Source organism: Rhinolophus hipposideros (genome assembly GCF_964194185.1).
Source record: "Rhinolophus hipposideros genome assembly, chromosome: 1".
NCBI lineage: Eukaryota > Metazoa > Chordata > Mammalia > Chiroptera > Rhinolophidae > Rhinolophus > Rhinolophus hipposideros.
The window spans coordinates 33689689-33708122 of NC_138047.1; the positions used below are offsets into that span (position 1 = coordinate 33689689).

The window sequence follows — 18434 nt, forward strand, 5'->3', positions numbered from 1 at the left end:
GGCTTGTCCCACATCATATATGATTGTTAAAAATTGGGAGGGATATCTTGGATGCAGAAGACTCCGCCAGAGGAGAGGTCTCATCCCCTCACCAGGCTCTCCAACCCTAGGTTACAGTGCAGGGACGAGAAGTCCCCATAAGTTCTGGCTGTGACAATTGTGGAAATTGTGGCTGAGTGAGACAGAGGAAGGCTGGAGTCCAAGGAGTTCCTCTTAAAGGGCTCTCTCATGGACCTAATTACTGATGGACTTCTTGCTCTGGGCTCCAGTGCTGGGGCAACAGCTCAAAAGGCTCCAGGGACATACAGGGAGGAACTGAGTTGCTTGGCTTCAGTGTGAGGGATGGAGAGGCTTTCTCCAGACAGGAGTGCTGGCAGAATGTAATTTCTTTGTTGAGCCCTCCCCTGTTCCAGGATGCAGACATAAGCGGCAGCCATATCTGAGTTTCCATCAATCTGGATAGCTCCATTCATCTACTACACACTGGTGATTTCCTGAGAACCTGCCCCACCTAACTTGCAGGCCCACCCAAGCTTCTTTCAGGGTTTTTTCCATACAAACAACCTCTCCTGGCATACTGGGGATTTTCTAAAATCTCAAAGGTTCACAAAACCCAAACAAGCACCATCTGGCTTCAGCATGTCCTGTACCTCTTGTTGAATGGCACCAAGCCTGGCAATAATGGCAACCAGCCTCAATTTTGCCTTGGCTTCTTGAAGCACCTCCAAGACTAGTGTGAGTGGTAGCCACCTGTGGATGCCAGGTGGCCCTGAACAGGACACAAGCTGCTACTGAACTTGGCCTGTGATGGAGCCACTCCCAAAAGGGCAAAGGGCGGTCATGATGGGTGGCTAGGTTCAAATTGAGCCAGAGCATCACATGGCTGCCTCTAAGGATGACACACCCAAAGGGCAGACTGGGTAGGCACCAGAGTCCTACTAGGGCAAATCTTGCTCCATAGGGTCAGCCCCTGCACAAGAGCTCCTCCACTGTAGTCATCACCAGTCCTAATAACCAATCAGCCCAAGGGTCAATCCTATGCACTGAGAGGCAAACATAAACCAAGGCTCAACTACAACATAAGGGCACACACAACTCTACTCAAAGGACACACCTGCAAAACTCAGCTCAGGTGACCAGGGAGACTGCACCCCTGGGCCCCACAGGACACTTACTACATAAGACCACTCTACAAAGACTGGGAGACATAGAAGCCCTACCTGATACATAGAAAAAAACACAGAGAGGCAGCCAAAATGGGGAGACCAGATATATGTCCCAAATAAGAGAACAGAACAAAGCTCCAGAAATAGAACTAAACAAAATGGAGACAAGCGATTTATCAGATGTAGAGTACAAAACACTGGTTATAAGTATGCTCAGTGATCTTAGGGAAAACTTCAACAAAGAGAAGGAAACATAAAAATGGAGATAGAAAACATAAAAAAAGAACTAGTCATAAGTGAAGAATACAATAACTGAAATGTAGAACACAATAGAAGGAACCAAGTGTAGATTAGATGAAGCAGAGGATCAAATCAATGATTTGGAAGATAAGATATCAATCAGAACAGCAAAAAGAAAAAAAAAAAAGAATCCAAAAAAATGAGGATAGTTTAAGAGACCTCTGAGACAACATCAAGCATACCAATATTCACATGATAGGGGTTCCAGAAGGAGGAGAGAGAGAGCAAGGAATTGAAACCTATTTGAAGAAACAATGATGGAAAACTTCCCTAACCAGGTGAAGGAAATAGACATACAAGTCCAGGAATCACAAAATCCCAAACAAGACCGAACTCAAAGAGGCCCACACCAAGACACATCATAATTAAAATGCCAACTGTAAAAACAAAGAGAGAATCTGAAAAGTAGCAAGAGGAAATCAGTTAGTTACCTGCAAGGGAGCTCCCATAGACTGTCAGCTGATTTTTCAACAGAAAAAGGTATTGGCACAAAATGTTCAAAGTGATGGAAAGCAAGGACCTACAAAACAACCAAGATTACTCTACCCACATAAACTGTAATTTAGAATCAAAGGACAGCTAAAGAGCTTCCCAGACAAGAAAAAGCTAAAGGAGTTTATCACCACCAGATCAGTATTACAAGGAATCTCAGAGGGACTTCTTTAAGATGGAAAAAAAAGATAAAAAATATGAATAATAAAATGGCAATAGTTACATGTCTATCAACAGTTACTTTGTAAATGGATTAAATGGTCCAATCAAAAGATAGAGTGGCGGAACGGATAAGAAAACAAGACCCTTACATATACTGCCTACAAGAGACTCATGTCAGATGGAAAAACACAGACTGAAAGTAAAGAGATGGGAAAATTATATTTCATTAAATAGAAACAAACAAACAAACAAACAAACAAAAATCTGGAGTAGCAATACTTATACCAGACAAAATAGATTTTAAAACAAAGGCTATAACAATTGACAAAGAAGGAGCCAGTAACTCCACTTTTGAGTATTTATCTGAAGAAACCCAAAATGCTACTGCAGGGAGACATGTGCATCTATAAGTTCATTGCAGTATTGTTTGCAATGGCTAAGATATAAAGGCAACCTGAGTGTCCATCAATGGATGAATAGATAAAGAGGAGGTGGTACATATATACAATGTAGTATTGCTCAGCCATGGAAAGGAATGGATTCTTGACATTTGCAGTGGTATGGCTGGACCTGGAGAGTATTTTCCTGCATGGAGTAGGTTAGACAGAGAAAGCCAGATGTAATGTGATTTTGCTTATATGTGGAATCTAAAGAACAAAATAAACAAACAAAACAGAAACCAACTCACAGATACAGAGAACATTTTGATGGTTGCCAGGTGGGAGAGGGCTGGGTGGTGGGTGAAAAATGGGAAGGGATTAAGAAGTATAAATTGTTTATTGCAAAGTAGTCCTGGGGATGTAGGATATAGCATATAGAATATAGTCAATAATATTGCAATAACTATATATGATGAGGAATGGATGCTAGATGTATTGTGGTGATAGATGTAAGAAGGGTTGGAGGGCAGGGTGAAAAAGGTCAAGTATTAAGCAGCAAAAATTGGTAGTTAAGAAAATAGTCTTGGGAATGTAAAGTAAAGCACAGGGAATATAGTCAACAAGATGATAATAACAATGTATACTGCCAGGTGGGCACTAGTCAAGTGGATCACTTACATTATATAAATGTTTAATCACTATGCTGTACACCTGAAATTAACATACAATAACATTAAATGTCAACTGCAATTGAAAAATTAGAAGGAGAGGAAGGTGAAGGGGACTAAGTTCAAATCTCCAGGTATAAAACAAATAAATCATGGGGATGTAATGTACAGTATGGGGAATATAGTCAATAATATTGTGATAGTGTGGTGCTGTATCAGATGGTTGCTGATCACTTCTTTAGGTCTATACATGTTGAATAACTATGGTGTATACCTGAAGTTAATATAATATTGTATGTTAGCTATATTTTAATAAAAATCTTTAAAAACAATACAAACAAATTTCTTCTCAATTAAGCACATGACTGTCTGCTCTCAAGTCTCCTTCCAAATGATTAACTTGGTTAATTATTACACAGTGCTTTACTTTAAGTAGTCTAGATTTTGTCACAGGTTCAATGTTTCAGAGTTTTGTCTTGTAACCCAAGCCTGTTAGTTTTCTAGGGCTACTGTAACAAAGTACAATAAACTGGATGGCTTAAAGCAACAGAACTGTTGTTTCTCTCACAGTTCTGGAGAAGACTGAAATCAAGATATCTGCAGGACCATGCTCCGTCTAGGATACTGAGTAGTATTCTTGCTTCTTTATAGTTTTGGTGGTAGCTGTGATTCTTTGGCATTCCTTGACTTGCAGCTCCCCCACTCCAATCTCTGCCTGTGTCTTCACATGGCATTCTCCTTCGTTTGTTTCTCCTCTTCTTAAAAGGACACCAGTCATATCAGAATAAGGACCTACCCTTTTCCAGCATGACCATATCTTCAGTAATTATATTGATGACAACCTTATTTCCAAATAAGGTGGTATTCTGAAGGCATGGGATTTAGGATTTCAGTATATCCTCTTTGGGGGACACAATTCAATCCATACCACCATGTGTAGCATATCTGGAAAAATATAGGGTTATTTTTATAAATAGTGTATTTTGGAATTATATTATCAGATTTACATGAAAAGATGTCACAAATAATAATTATTGTGCTTTTTATAAATAAGTGTTCCTACAAGTTTGTTTCAAGGAATACAAGTTTTCGAAGATGTTCTATGGAAAATGGAGTGTGTTATTAAACAATTGTGAGATATTCAGAACAATATTGTATGTTTTACGTACCCTTCTTGATGGCCCTTAGGATATTAAAGTCACTGAGAAGTACTGTGGTAAATCTATTGAACCTAACCCAAAGGTCCCCAAACACGTTTGATGTCAAAAACTCTTTATTGTGAAACACTTGTTATTTTGCAAAACTGTCTTGGTAAATGCCAAATTAGGGGATCACAACATACATACTACTGTCCCTTTTCATTAAGAACATGGAGAGATTACTCTATCTCTGTATGTGTCAGCTTTCTCAACTGTAAAATGAGAATAATAATTGTAGTTACATTATAAAATAATTGAAACTATTAAATGAGATAAAACAGGCAAAGAGCATGATCCAGTTTGGACCATAGAAAGAGCTCAAAACGTTTATTATTGTGATTAGTATTATACTTAGTGTTTGTCACTAGGAATTAATCCAGACTGATGCTGAGATCCATCCCAAAAGAGGGCCATATTTATTAGATTGAACACAATTTCTCTATAGTTTACAGAATGAAGAGACCATAAATTTTATTCTCAAAGTATTTAAACACTTTTAGCTGTTTCACAGCAATACCTCAAGAAACAAACAAACAAAAAGGTTATATTACAATCAGTGTAATATGAATGAGTATAATAAGAGAGGGAATTGTACAGTATATTTTAAAAATAGTTTTATGGAGAATGATTAAATTAAGAAGGTTCCTCATTAAGAATACTAGTCATTTTATTGTTCTATTAATGAGATGTTGCCCCTGGAGAAATTGAAACGTGTAAGCTGAGAGAACTTGTAATAAAAGCCCCAGAATCCTTTGTTTTGCATTTTTATTTGTTTTCTCCTATTACCCTTTATGTCAGGCATTCAATTGACTTTGTTTTTTTTTTGTTTTGTTTTATTTTTTTTCCCTGTTTTTCAGGTGCTTTTTTCTATCATTTAATCCACCCTTTTCTCTTTTAAAATATACTATAAAGTGGAAAACTAATAATGAGGATTAATCAGTTGTTTCTAAAATTATAAAGGTTGCTGAAAACTTTCTCTTCCTACAGATTCTTGAGCGTATTTTTCTTTTTTGTTATTAAATTTATTGGGGTGATAACAGTTAATAAAATTATGTAAGTTTCAAGTGTATAATTCTGTAATGCATCATCTGTATATTTCATTGTCTGTTCACCAACCAAAGTAAAATCTCCTTCTGTCACCACGTATTTGATCCCCTTTACCTCTTCTACAACCCTTCCCCCCTTACCTTCTGATAACCAGCAAACTGTGTTGATGAGTTTTTGATTATCTGTCTTAATCATTTGTTGCTTTCAGTTTTATATCCCACATATGAGTGAAATCATATGGCTCTTGACTTTTCCTATCTGTCTTATCTCACTTAGCATGATAGTCTCAAGATCTATTCATGTTGTCACAAATGGCAGTATTTCTTCTTATGACTGAATAATATTCCATTGTATATATGTACCACATCTTCTTTATCCAATCATCCATCAGAGGACACTTTGGTCATTTCCATTTCTTGGCTACTGTGAATAATGCTGCAAATAATGCTACAGGCATATATATATCTTTACGGATAAATGTTTTCAGATTATTTGGGTAGATAGCCAGCACAGGGATTGCTAGGTTATATAGTAATTCTATTCTTAAATTTTTGAGGAACCTCCATACTGTTTCCTATAGTGGCTATACCAATTTACATTCCCACTAGTAGTGTATGACGGTTCCTTGTAACCCACAACCTCTCCAATACTTGTTATTCCTTGTCTCATTGATACTAGCCAGTCAAACATGTATGAGGTGATATCTCATTGTGGTTTGGATTTGCATTTCCCTAAGATTAGTGAATTTGAGCATCTTTCCATGTATGTGTTGTCCACTTGTATGTCTTCTAGAAGAAGTGTCTTTTCAGGTTCTGTGCCCATTTTTAAATTGGATTACTTGTGTGTTTTTTTTTTTTGCTGTTGAGTTGTATGAGCTCTTTACATATTTTGGATATTAGCCCCTTTTTGGAGGTGGTGTTTGCAAATATCTTCTCCCATTTAGTTGGTTGCCTCTTTGTTTTGTTGATGGTTTCTTTTGCTGTGCAGAGTATTTTTGGTTTGGTATGGTCCCATTCATTTATTTTTGCTTTTACTTCCCTTGTCTTTGAGGACAAACTTATAAAATCCTCTCTAAGACCAAAGTCCATAAGTTTAGTACCTATGGTTTCTTCTATGCAGTTTATTGTTTCAGGTCTTATATTTAGGTCTTTGGTTCATTTTGAGTTAATTATGATGTAAGGTGACAGCAGTCTAGTTCCATTCTTTTTCAAGTGGCTTTCCAATTTTCCTAGCACTATATATTGAAAAAATTCTCTTTTTTTTATCGTATGTTTTTGGCTCCCTGCTGAAAATTATCTGCCTATATATATGTGGGTTTATTTCTGGGTTCTCAATTCTGTTCCTTTGATCTGAGTGTCTTTACTGCTAATGCCATGTTGTTTTGAATGTTGTCGCTTTTTAGTATAATTTGAAGTAAGGGAATATAATACCTCTGGACTTGTTCTTTTTTTCTCAGGATTGTTTGACTATTTGGGGTCTTTTGTGATTCCATATAAATATGATTATTTTTTTCTATTACTTAAAAAATATGCCATTGGGATTTTGATGGGCATTGCCTGAAATCTATATATTCTTTTGTGGAATATGGCCATTTTGACTATGTTGATTCTTCCAAACCATGAACACAGAATATCTTTCCATTTCTTTGGGTCTTCAACTTTTTTAAATAACATCTTATAGTTTTCATTGTATAGGTCCTTAAAATGCTTTGTTAAGTTTATTCCTGAGTATTTTTTTCTTGTTTTTGCAATTGCAAAAGAAGGTTGTTTTTTTTTTTTTTCATTTCTTTTCTGAAATTTCATTGTTAGTATATAGAAATGCAGTGGATTTTTGTACACTGCTTTTGTATTTTACAATTATATTGGATTTGTTTATTGTTTCTAATAGATTTTTGGTGGAGTCTTTAGAGTTTTCTATATAAAAAAAAATCATGTCATCTGCAAAAAGTGACATTTTGACTTCTTCATTCCCAAATTGGTTGCCTTTTAGTTCTCTCTCTTGCCGGATTGCTGTGGCTTGGACTTTGAATACTATGTTGAATAAAAGTGGTGAGGGAGGGGGCATTGTTGTCTCATTCCTGATCTGAGAGGAAAATCTTTTAGTTTCTCATGATTAAGTATGCTGTTAGCTGAGGGTTTGTCATATATGGCCTTTATTATGTTGGTGCTTTCCTTCTATACCCATTTGATGAAGTGTTTTTTTTATCATAAATGAATCTTGTATCTTGTCAAATGCTTTTTCTGTGTCTGTTGTATGATCATAAGATTGTTACCTTTTATTTTGTTTCTGTGGTGTATCACATCAATTGATTTGCATATGTTGAACCATCCTGTACCCCTAGAATGAACCACACTTTATCGTGATGTTCAATGTTTTTAATGTGTGTGTTCGATTTGCTAGTATTCTGTTTAGCATTTTTGCATCTGTATTTATCAAAGATATTGGTCTGTTGTTTCTTTTTGGATATTTTCCTTACTAAGTTTTATTATCAGGGTAATGTTGGCATCATAACATGGGTTTGGAAATACTGCCTCTTCTGTGTGTTTTTTTTTTGTTTGTTTGTTTTTTGTTGTTGTTGAAAAGTATGAGAAGGACAGGTATTAATTCATCTTTGAATGTTGGTAGAATGTACTAGTGAAGCCATCTAGTCCTGGACTTTTGCTTTTTGGGAGGTGTTTAATGATTGTTTCAATTTCCTTACTGTTGATCAGTCTAGATTTTCCAGTTCTTCGTAATTTAGTCTGGGAAAGTTACATATTTCCAAGAACTAGTTTCTTCTAGGTTATTGAACTTGGTGCCATATAGTCTTTCATAGTATTCTTCTATGATCCTTTGTATTCTTGTGGTATCTGTTGTAACTTTTCTTTCATTTCTGATTTTGTTTATTTGTATTTCTCTTTCTTCCTTAGTGAGTCAAGCCTGGGGTTTGTCAATTTTATTAGTTTTTTCAAAGAACCATCTTTTTGTTGCACTAATTGTTTCTATTGTCTTTTTGTTCTCTATTTCATTTAATTCTGTTCTAATTTTTATTTTTTCCTTCCTTCTGCTGACTTTGGGCTTAATTTTTCTTCTTTTCCAGTTATGTAAGATGTAATTTTAAGTTGTTTGTTTGGTATTTTTCTTGTTTCTTGAACTAGGCCTGTAATGATATAATGTTCCCTCTAATTACCACTTTTGCTATACCAAAAGTTTTGATGTGTTACATTTTCATTCTCTTTTTTTGTATGTATCTTTTGATTTCTCTTTTTATTTCTTCTTTGATCCAGTCATTCTTTAGTAGCGTGTTGTTTAATCTCCACATATTTGTTGTTTTTCTCACTTTCTTTTTGCCATTGGTCTCCAATTTCAAAGCATTGTGGTCAGAGAATACGCTTGATATAATTTCAGTTCTTAAATTTGTTGAGGCTAGTTTTGTTTCCCATCATATGATCTATCCTTAAGAATGTTTCATGTACACTAGAGAAGAATGTATAATCTGTTGTTCTGAGATGAAAGGCTCTATAAATGTTAATTGTGTCCATGTGGTCTAATGTTTCATTTAACGATGATATTTCTTTACTGATTTTCTATTTGGATGACTTATCCATAGCTGTCAATGGAGTATTTAAATCCTGTACTATAATTGTGTTTTTGTCAGCTTTTTCCTTTAGTTCCATTAGTAGTTGCTTTATATATTTTGGTGCTCCCTGATTGGAAACATATATATTGATAAATTTTATGTCTTCCTGATGTATTATCCCCTTTATCATTATGAAATGTCAATCTTTGTCTCTTGTTACGTTTTTTATCTTGATGTCTATTTTGTCAGATATAAATATGACTATACAACCACGTTTTTCTGGATGCCATTTGCTTGGAGTGTTGTTTTCCCATCGTTTCACTTTGAATCTCTATCTGTCCTTGCAGCTGAAATGTGTCTCTTGAGGACAGCATATGGTTGGATTTTGTTTTCTAATCCAATCTGCTACTCTGTGCCTTTTTATGGTGAATTCATTCCATTTACATTTATGGTGATTATTGATATATGAGGATGTCCTATAGCCAGTTTCACCTTTTGTTTTCTTGTAGTTTGGTGTCTCCATTGTATCTTTTCCCTTGTGTTTCTGTCTATTATTTTAGTTTGGTGGTATTCTATGATTTTTTCCTGTGTTTTCTCTTTTTTATTATTTTTGTTATGTGTATCAGTTGTGGATTTGTGTGTGTGTGGTTACTATTAAGGTTATGTAAACGAAAGTTTCATGTAATCACTAGGCCTCTTTCTTCTGCATCATCTTATCTCCATTCTCTTTTGCAAATTCACCGCTTGGCTCCCACCTGTTTTATGCTTTTTGTTGTCACAATTTTTCCTTATTTATGCTGTGAGTTCATTGCCAAGTTGCAGTAGCTATGTTTTCTTCTGTTTGTTTTTTTTTTCTTTTTTACCTCCTTTAACGTTTATGTTGTATTTAAATGTATGGTGCCCTATTCTGAATAAAGGTTGCAATTTTCTGCTTCTGTCTGTCTGTTAGTCATCTCTCCATAGTTTTTGGTTCTCTTAACTTTTTGTTTCAGGTAGAAAACCACTTCAGTATTTCCTGTAATGCAGGCCTTGTGGTGGAAAATTCTCTCAGCTTCTGTATATCTGGGAAGGTCTTTATTACTCCTTCATATGTAAAACATAACTGGTAGATATATTATTTTTGGCTGGTAATTTCTCTCATTCAATACTTTGAATATTTGATTCTATTCCCTAGTTTGTAGAGTTTCTGCTAAAAAATCTGATGATAACCTAATGGGTTTTCCTTTATAGGTTACTGTCTTCGTTTCCCTGGCTGCCTAAAGAATTTTTTCCTTGCCACTAATTTTTGGCAGTTTTAATAAAATGTGTTTTGGAGAAGGCTTTTTTGGATTGAGATAATTGGGTGTTCTGTTTGCTTCTTAGATTTGAGGATCCAGTTCTTTCAACAGGTTTGAGAAGCTCTCATCGGCTATTTGTTTGAATAAGCTCTCTGTGCCATTCTTTCTCTCTTCTTCTGGTATCCCTATTATTCTTATACTGCTTTTTCTGATGGAGTCAGATAGTTATTGTAGAGTTATTTCATTTCTTTTAACTCTCAAGTTTCTTTGTTCTTCTATCTGTATCATTTCCAGATTTCTACCTTCGATATCATCAATTCTTTCCTCCCTCTGGTCAGCTCTATTTTCTAACCTCACTGTTTTATTCTTCATCTTTTCTATTGAGTTCTTCAGCTCAAGAATTTCTATTTGATTCTTTTTAAAATTTTCGATCTCTTTGATAAAGTATTAATTTTGTTCATTGATTTTGATTTTATTTCTGCCTCCATTAAGTTGCATATCTGAGTTTTCTTGCATATTGTGTAGAGTTTTTTCAGAATTGCAATCTTGGATTGTCTGTCATTTAAGTCACATATTCTATGTCTTTATTTTATTGGAGATTTATCATTTTCTTCCTGAAGTACCTTGTCACCTGGGTTGTTCATATTATTTGATGGGTTCTGTCTCTGCATAAACCTTTATGGGAGTAAACTCTGCAGCAGGTTGATAAGAAAAGGTTTTTCTTTTGCTTTCCAATATGTGGCACTGGAGTGTTTTATTGCAGTGCTGTGGCTTCTAGGATCTCTGCTGGGTGGTGAAAAATACCTTGTTATTTCCTGGGAAGGTGGGTGTCTCTTGACCAGGTCATGGTCTCAGGGCACCACTCCCATGGAAGAATGTGGTGAATAAAAAGGTTCTGAACCCCTGAAACCTTAGCACTGCCCCTGCAGCCAGATGCAGTGCTGTACTGCCTGAGGTGTCCCAGGTACCCCCACCAGGATCAGCCACAAAGGGTGGGGACAGGGTGGGCTAGGAGAGTCCCCTGGTGTGTTTGTGGCTTTGTTCTCCTTTCAGTAATATTGACTGCCAGACCTCAGCTGCCGCACCTCTGTAACTCCACCCTTGTCACTGGGATTAGCCACAGTGTACCTCTGCCATTCAGGAACTGTTTCTCCAATTCTCAGAGGTGTCGATATTCTGCTTTGTAACCTGACCCTCACTGCTACAGTTTCTTCTGGGGCCTGATACTAGCTCTGGGAGATTGCGGGAGGGGGGTGAGGTCTGGGAGGGTAGGGGGAGGCAGCCAGGTTCTGTGACTTTGTTTTCTGCCTGACAATGGCAGCTGCTAGAACACAGCTGTATCACTTCTGTATTCTGTCTCTATCTCGAGGTCTCTGTCTGGATGGTTGGGTTCAGCCATATTATATGCTGATCACTCAGGCAGGAATGCTTGGGGCCACAGAGAGTGCACCTGCAGCCTGAATCCTCCCTTCTCCCATGACGAGCACTGAGCTTTGGGCTGAATCAGCAGCGCCCCTCTCTGCTCTTCTCCCTTCCCTCCTCCCCTGTTTGTCCCTATTCACCCACCTTTGGATGTTTAGATGAGTGGATCTCTCAGACATATTTGTGTTTTGCACAGGAAATCCTTTGTTGAATTACAGCTGTTCAACTTGTTGTAACTTCAAGGGGAGAGATCAAGGGGACCCTTCACACTGCCATGCTTCTGACATCATGCCCATATTTTTCTCTGTGATTGAAATTGCTAGCTCAGTGACCTCTGACCAATTGATAACATGTTACTGTATTATATTCTACAAAATAATTATTTTTGTGTAAGCTAAAGATAGCTCCCAAGGTTCACTTCATCATTATGTCTTAGTCTCTGAAGGCCCCTCTTTCCCTATCAGTTTCTCATAATTTCTCCAAATGGGGGCTACAACCTGGCTACAATGCCTCTTACAGCTAGAACACTTGAGTCAGAAGCTTGCCTTTCTGCCAATTAGAGGTTATAAACTGCTCTCCCAGCATAATTTTATACCGTATGACAGTTCTGTCTTGGAAGAGCTGCAGACTATGCTTGGGGTCTCCCTTGGATATGTAAAAATGTCACTGTATTCTTTGTCAGTTATTTTACGTAAATGAATCATAATGTGAAAAGGATGGTTAGAATTTTTTCATTCTGTTAGGTTTTCCTGAATTAAAAAAAATCTTCACATTCATTTCTCAACTTTAAAATGCATTACATTCTCACTGGCTGTTTGTGGTTATGTCATTTGAGGGAATTATTATTATTTTTCGTTTTGTTAATAAAGAATTCTAGTTAAATACAGCATACAAACCAGGTACACATTACCAATTTTCAAAGAGCTCATAGAACATAGATTGTATAGGCAAGCAATAAAAATATGCCACAGAGATTTCCTTTTTGTTTAATAAATATTTAGGGATCATTTAATGAATCCAGGTCATAATTTTAATGACTACTTTATGATTATATTTAGAAGTATCTATTAGTATTTAATAGACAGCCAAGTAAAATCACTTATCCATGGTAGTACTTTACATGCACTGTTTCATTTCATCTTTTATTGGCCATATGAGTTTGGCTTTATTATCCCCTATATTGCAGATAATGAATCCAAGGCCCAAGGATTTAACTTGTCCTTCACAGTGGATATATGATGGGGATGAGATTTGAGCTCAAAGTTGCCTGAAACCTCAGAGTATACATTTTCTACTCAACTATGATGCTTCTGGTGATACAAGGGTAAAGAAAAATCAGAGGTAAGACCAGATTAACTCTTGAAGTATGACGATTCGATAGGCAAAGAGAAAGTAAGAGAATATTCCCTGTGTAGGGTGTAGGGTGTGGGATAGCAAATGAGCAAACAAGAGATCTAGGGTTGTTTCCAGGACTTGAGGAGATTATTCTGCTCGTATTGGTAGGGTTAAATAGGAGAAAAATTTAGGTAGTGTTAGCCTCAATAACAGACTGGAAAGGTTAAAATTGTTTCTGTAGGTGATGAGAAATTATTGAAGGACTTGATCTAGGGTGATGGAAAGTTATGATGAAATTGGTGAATTAAAAAAAGGTGTGTGTACTGTATCTGAGTAATTGGAAAGAGATAGACTTTGAAGCGTTAAAGTGAATTACTATAGTACTGAGATGAGAATGATGAAAACATAGACTAGGTTAATGAAATAGGAGAGTTTTGAAGGCTGTATCTTTAAAACTTGTTTGGGGATGAAAGATGAATGAGTGAATGTGGATGCCGAATTTTGTGTTTTAAATAATTGCAGCAATTGTGATAATATTGATTGAAGCAAGGACAATGTAAAGTGATACTTTTTTGAGGAAGAAAAGTAATGGATTTAGAGAATTGTAGTGTGATAGTTGGACTATGAAATAGATATGTCTAGTAGACTGTTAGACAGATGGAACTGAACTTATGTTGGCTGAGGATTGCGAAGAAAAATTAGATAGTCATCTATATGCATTTAACATCCAAGATTTTTGTTCTCGTGTTTATTTAGTTGTTATTGTTAATTCAAGCATTTAACTACCCAACTTGAGCTCTTAAAATTAACCTGAGAACAGAAACATTTGTAAATACAATATGTAAATTTGAGGATAAAAATAATGTGACAAGAAGCACAGATGGGATCTTCTTTACTAGAATCATGAATATTTTTTTTCAAAATTTTTCTTCTGTGTGTGAGTGTGTGTGTGTCTGTGTGTGTGTGTGTGTGTGTGTGAAGCTATCATTCCCATAGATATTTATGTTCCAAATCCTTTTCTTAGATTTAATATTTTGTTGATTGTTTGAGTTAAGAGAAGAGCCATATCTTTCAATGCATAAAATTATGCTTTGAAGTTGACTGTCCATGCTATATTTAACTTATAAAGGACATTTTTTATATATCCTTAATTTTGTGCTGTCTACCAAAGATGTGTCCCTTTTCTACCTCAACCTCAGAACTGGTATTCACTGTATATCCTTCTTTTCATCCTTGGATGTTGTCCCAGTGCAGAAAGAGGAACAAGATATGCAGAGCAGTATGAAGAAAGCAGAAATGTTTTAACTGAAAGAAGATATGATACATTTTTCTATTGGCTATAATTTTATAAAGAAATGCAAAACATTAATTGTTGATCTCAAAGAAAGCAACACTGACAATATAAATAATCTTGCCAGGCTTTTAGCATGGCCACCCACTTTTTTCTACTCTTGTCTGCTTCCCTGCAACCAACACTTGTTAGAATAATGGCTCAGGATATAAAGACAAGCTTGCAGATGAGAAAAATTGTATTAGTGCTTGTTCTTTGGAGGAAACAAGCACTAATACTCATAACTAGAGGGATAATTGATCTAATCCCTTGATCCAAAAATGAACATTGACCACCATTTGACTTTCTAGTTTTTATCTTATATTAAGATAAAAATGGATAACATTTATTTTCTTGGTAGTTGGCTAGTTGTATAGCATTCCAGAGGAGAAAACAGAATAAAATTAGAAGAGTGACACTATGGCCATGCCTTGCTCCACTCTTCTGTGATTTTAAGGACCAGGCTGAGCAGATCTTTGAATCTTACTAATAGTACATTTTGCAAGTGATTTATTTTTCTTTAACCTAAGACCATGCATGTTTAAAATTCTTTCACTGTTTTGGTTGGAACAAAAGCCGGTATATTTGGTCATGAATATTAGATCCCGGAAGGTAAAAATCCAGATCTAATTTAAGAAGTCTTGTGAAATTTAACTTTAGAAAAACATAATTGCTGTTATCTACTTGGAACCGTAATTTCTCAGGCTTTTTCAAAGTAGCTTTGTCCTAAGAAACCCAAAATATTTTACTTCAAACATTGCCCAGTGAATTTGAACTGTGATTATTATGAAACAAGAGAGACATTAGCACCTGGAAGTCTGACCTAAATTCTTAACGTTTGAGGGACTGTTCAAAGTGAGATTGCTTGACAAGCTTCATTACTTTTATGTGACTTCAAACATAAAATTAAATGTAAAATGATAGAATATTGAGTGAGTGTGAGTTAGGGGATTTCTTGAAATGGAAAACATGAGGATTTGATAAATTAGATGCCCAGTGTATTTCATTCATTATTCCCCTGGGTGTCTGTCAAACAGGCCAGCTCTTGAGGTCATTCAGCTTATTTCCTCTTCTCAATTCTATCTCCCAAGTCCTGCGGCAAAACTTGGATCATACTGAAGGGCATGCTGACGTTCCAGGAGAATCTCCGTATGTACAAGGTTTCCACAATTAGTGTTCTGTTAAAAAATGATGTATAGAGTTTACTATTGAAATATAAAACGTCATAGTTGTCCTGTTGGCAAGGTCAGGCTCATGTAGATATGGTTAGTATCACTAGGAAAAATTTTCCTAATCGGTACTCAAATTTTTTTCTATATATTGTGTTTCCCCGAAAATAAGACCTAGCCAGGCAATCAGCTCTAATGCGTCTTTTGGAAGAAAAATTAATATGACTTGGTATTATATTATATTATATTATATTATATTGTATTATATTATATTATATTATACCTGGTCTTATATTAATTTTTGCTCCAAAAGACGCATTAGAGCTGATTGTCCTGCTAGGTCTTATTTTTGGGGAAACACAGTATGAGCTTTGTATAGAGAGACAGGAATGAGATATGAAATATAATAAGAACACAGAAAGGAATTTAATGTCTGGACATTAAGGAGAATTGAATATTAGGGAAAAAAATAACAACTTTTTTTTGGCCCTTTAAGGAAACAGTTTCAATATATGACATTTCAAAGATGACTATTTATTTTCAAAATACAGATAATCTTATAATATTTAAATGGAAACTACAGGTTTTTCAATGTCAAAATGACTTTGATTTTAGAGATTAATCAATTCAATCCTGGCACTCTATGAAGATATCACATTTATGAGATTGGAGTGGGTCCTGGTTTTGTGGGGATTGAATACATTGCAATAAGGGGTCAGGTAGCTCTCCTGAAAGAATACAAAACAAATTATGAATAGAGAATGAATACAAAAATGAATATATCTTTCACATGAGGAAATAAATTGAAACAAATTGCACATTTAAAAACATGGCAAGTGCCAGAAACATCTTAAGATGAATAAAAACAATATATTTTAAAAAAATTATTAATTGCCTACAAAGATTACTTTTTTCACTATATTGTATGGTTGCATACTCTTAACGTCCCTTATGGGCTAAGTTGTGTTCCCCTCAATATAATACATATGTTGAGATCTTCACCTTCCACATCTCAGAATGAAGATAGAGCCTTTAATGAGGTATTTAAGTTCAATTGAGGCCTTTACGGTGATTGGTGTCCTTATAAGAAGAGGAGATTAGGATGCAGGAAGGGACACCAGGGATGTGTACTCACAGTGAGAAGGTTACAATCTGCCAGGCCAGGAGAGGAGCCTGAGGAGAAACCAGTCCTACTGACACCTTGATCTTGGACTTCTAGCCTCCAGAATTGTGAGAAAATAAGTTTCTGTTATTTAAACCATCTAATCTGTGGTATTCTGTTATGGCAGCCCTAGCAAAATAATACAGTGCCTCTACCTATACATTTTAAAATGATTTTTTCTATAGAAAAAAATGGAAAGATAATTCATCTTTTTCTCTTATATGATTGATTGAAATATATATTTTATTTTTTGGCTGCATAAACCATGTGACTTTACTCTTTATGATCAAGAGTAATTCTGATAAATTCTATTTTGCTCAGCTCCACCCCCCAAAATATGCATTTATAATTTTGTATGCTGCAGTTGAGTATCTTGACAAGAGATAAATTCAGTTTTAACCATGTGTTGATAAGTTTTCCTTTTTCAATTTTACATTAAAATGTTTGATAAATGAAAGAATTCCCCACAGACTAGCTTCTGGCTTCCTTTATTTCCAATCTTGTTTCTCATTCACTGACCACACACTTTTAGTGCTGGATGCCAAAGGACATATTTATATCATATACAATCTTTAGTCTATGCTTTTGTGTTACAAAGCTGAATATGTTATGCCAGGGGATAGTAGAAGTATTCTTGGAAGCCATTTATACACTGGCATGGCTGTTATAATGGGAGCTACTTAAAATCATTTCAACATGTCTCACTACATATATTCCTAGTTCAACTTCCCCTTAGCCAAATTCCTGACGTGGTTACAAACACTCTGGGGCCAGCTAACACTAGAGGAGGTGTGACAGAAATCAACATGTAAGAAGACAACAATTATAATCAATTACAGTTAAATATTGTTTGCAAATTTTATGAAAATCTAAATATGAGGTCTGACAATTAAGTTAGCAAACTCATTCTAGAAAAAGTGCTATATACCTCATTGCTGAATATCACTATGGTCACCTTCAAAGTTCTCCCCTTGGGAATCTATGCACTGATGCCAGTGCCTAGTTCACCTTCAAAGCAATTCTGGAACTCTTTCTGGAATGGCCATCAGAGCTGTCATCGTATTACCCTTGATGTCCTGAATGTCATCAAAATGTCTTCCTTTCAATATTTCCTTTATCTTTGGGTAAAGAAATAAGTCATTGGGGGCCAGATCAGGTGAGTAGGGAGGGAGTTCCAATACAGTTATTTGTTTACTGGCTAAAAACTCCCTCACAAACAGAGCCGTTTGAGCTGGTGCCTTGTCGTGATACAAGAGCCATGAATTGTTGGAGACAAGTTCAGTTCGTCTAACTTTTTCATGCAGCCTTTTCAGCACATCGAAACAGAAAACTTGGTTAACTGTTTGTCCAGTTGGTACAAATTCATAACGAATAATCCCTCTGATATCAAAAAAGGTTAGCAACATCGTTGCAACCAGTTCGCCAACTTAATTGTCAGACGTGTATGCTAACTCATTTAATCTCTCAAACAATGACAAGCAGTGTTTCCATCTTCACGGAATGAGGAGACCAAGGCCCAGAGAGGTAAAGTAACTTGTAGAAAGGTGACTTAAACTTACGTGTTTCTGACTTCAAAGCTGATATGCCTAAACTTCGGCCTGTACCGCCCTCTTGTCTTTGACAGTGAGCTAGCTACAGCTGTAAGAAGATGCACACGGGAGCTACACACTAAAAACAAGCAAAGATGAAAACTTGTCATTCCAGAGAGTTCTAAAGGACTCATGCTTCTAATACCATGAGTTAGAGGAAAAGCACTGAAAGTAGGA

The 18434-nt window shown here is 35.9% G+C and overlaps 1 protein-coding gene across 3 annotated transcripts in view; it reads left to right on the plus strand.

The window, feature by feature from the left end:
- KCTD8 (potassium channel tetramerization domain containing 8) overlaps positions 1–18434 on the plus strand; it is a 249946-nt gene that overhangs the window by 38470 nt on the left and 193042 nt on the right. The window contains exon 2 of one of the 3 annotated variants that reach the window (XR_013994140.1): positions 12859–13013. The exons of the other annotated variants lie outside the window; for them this stretch is intronic. The gene's annotated coding sequence lies outside the window, so the exon portion shown is untranslated. The remainder of the gene's footprint in view (positions 1–12858; positions 13014–18434) is intronic. 3 annotated transcript variants of the gene reach the window in all.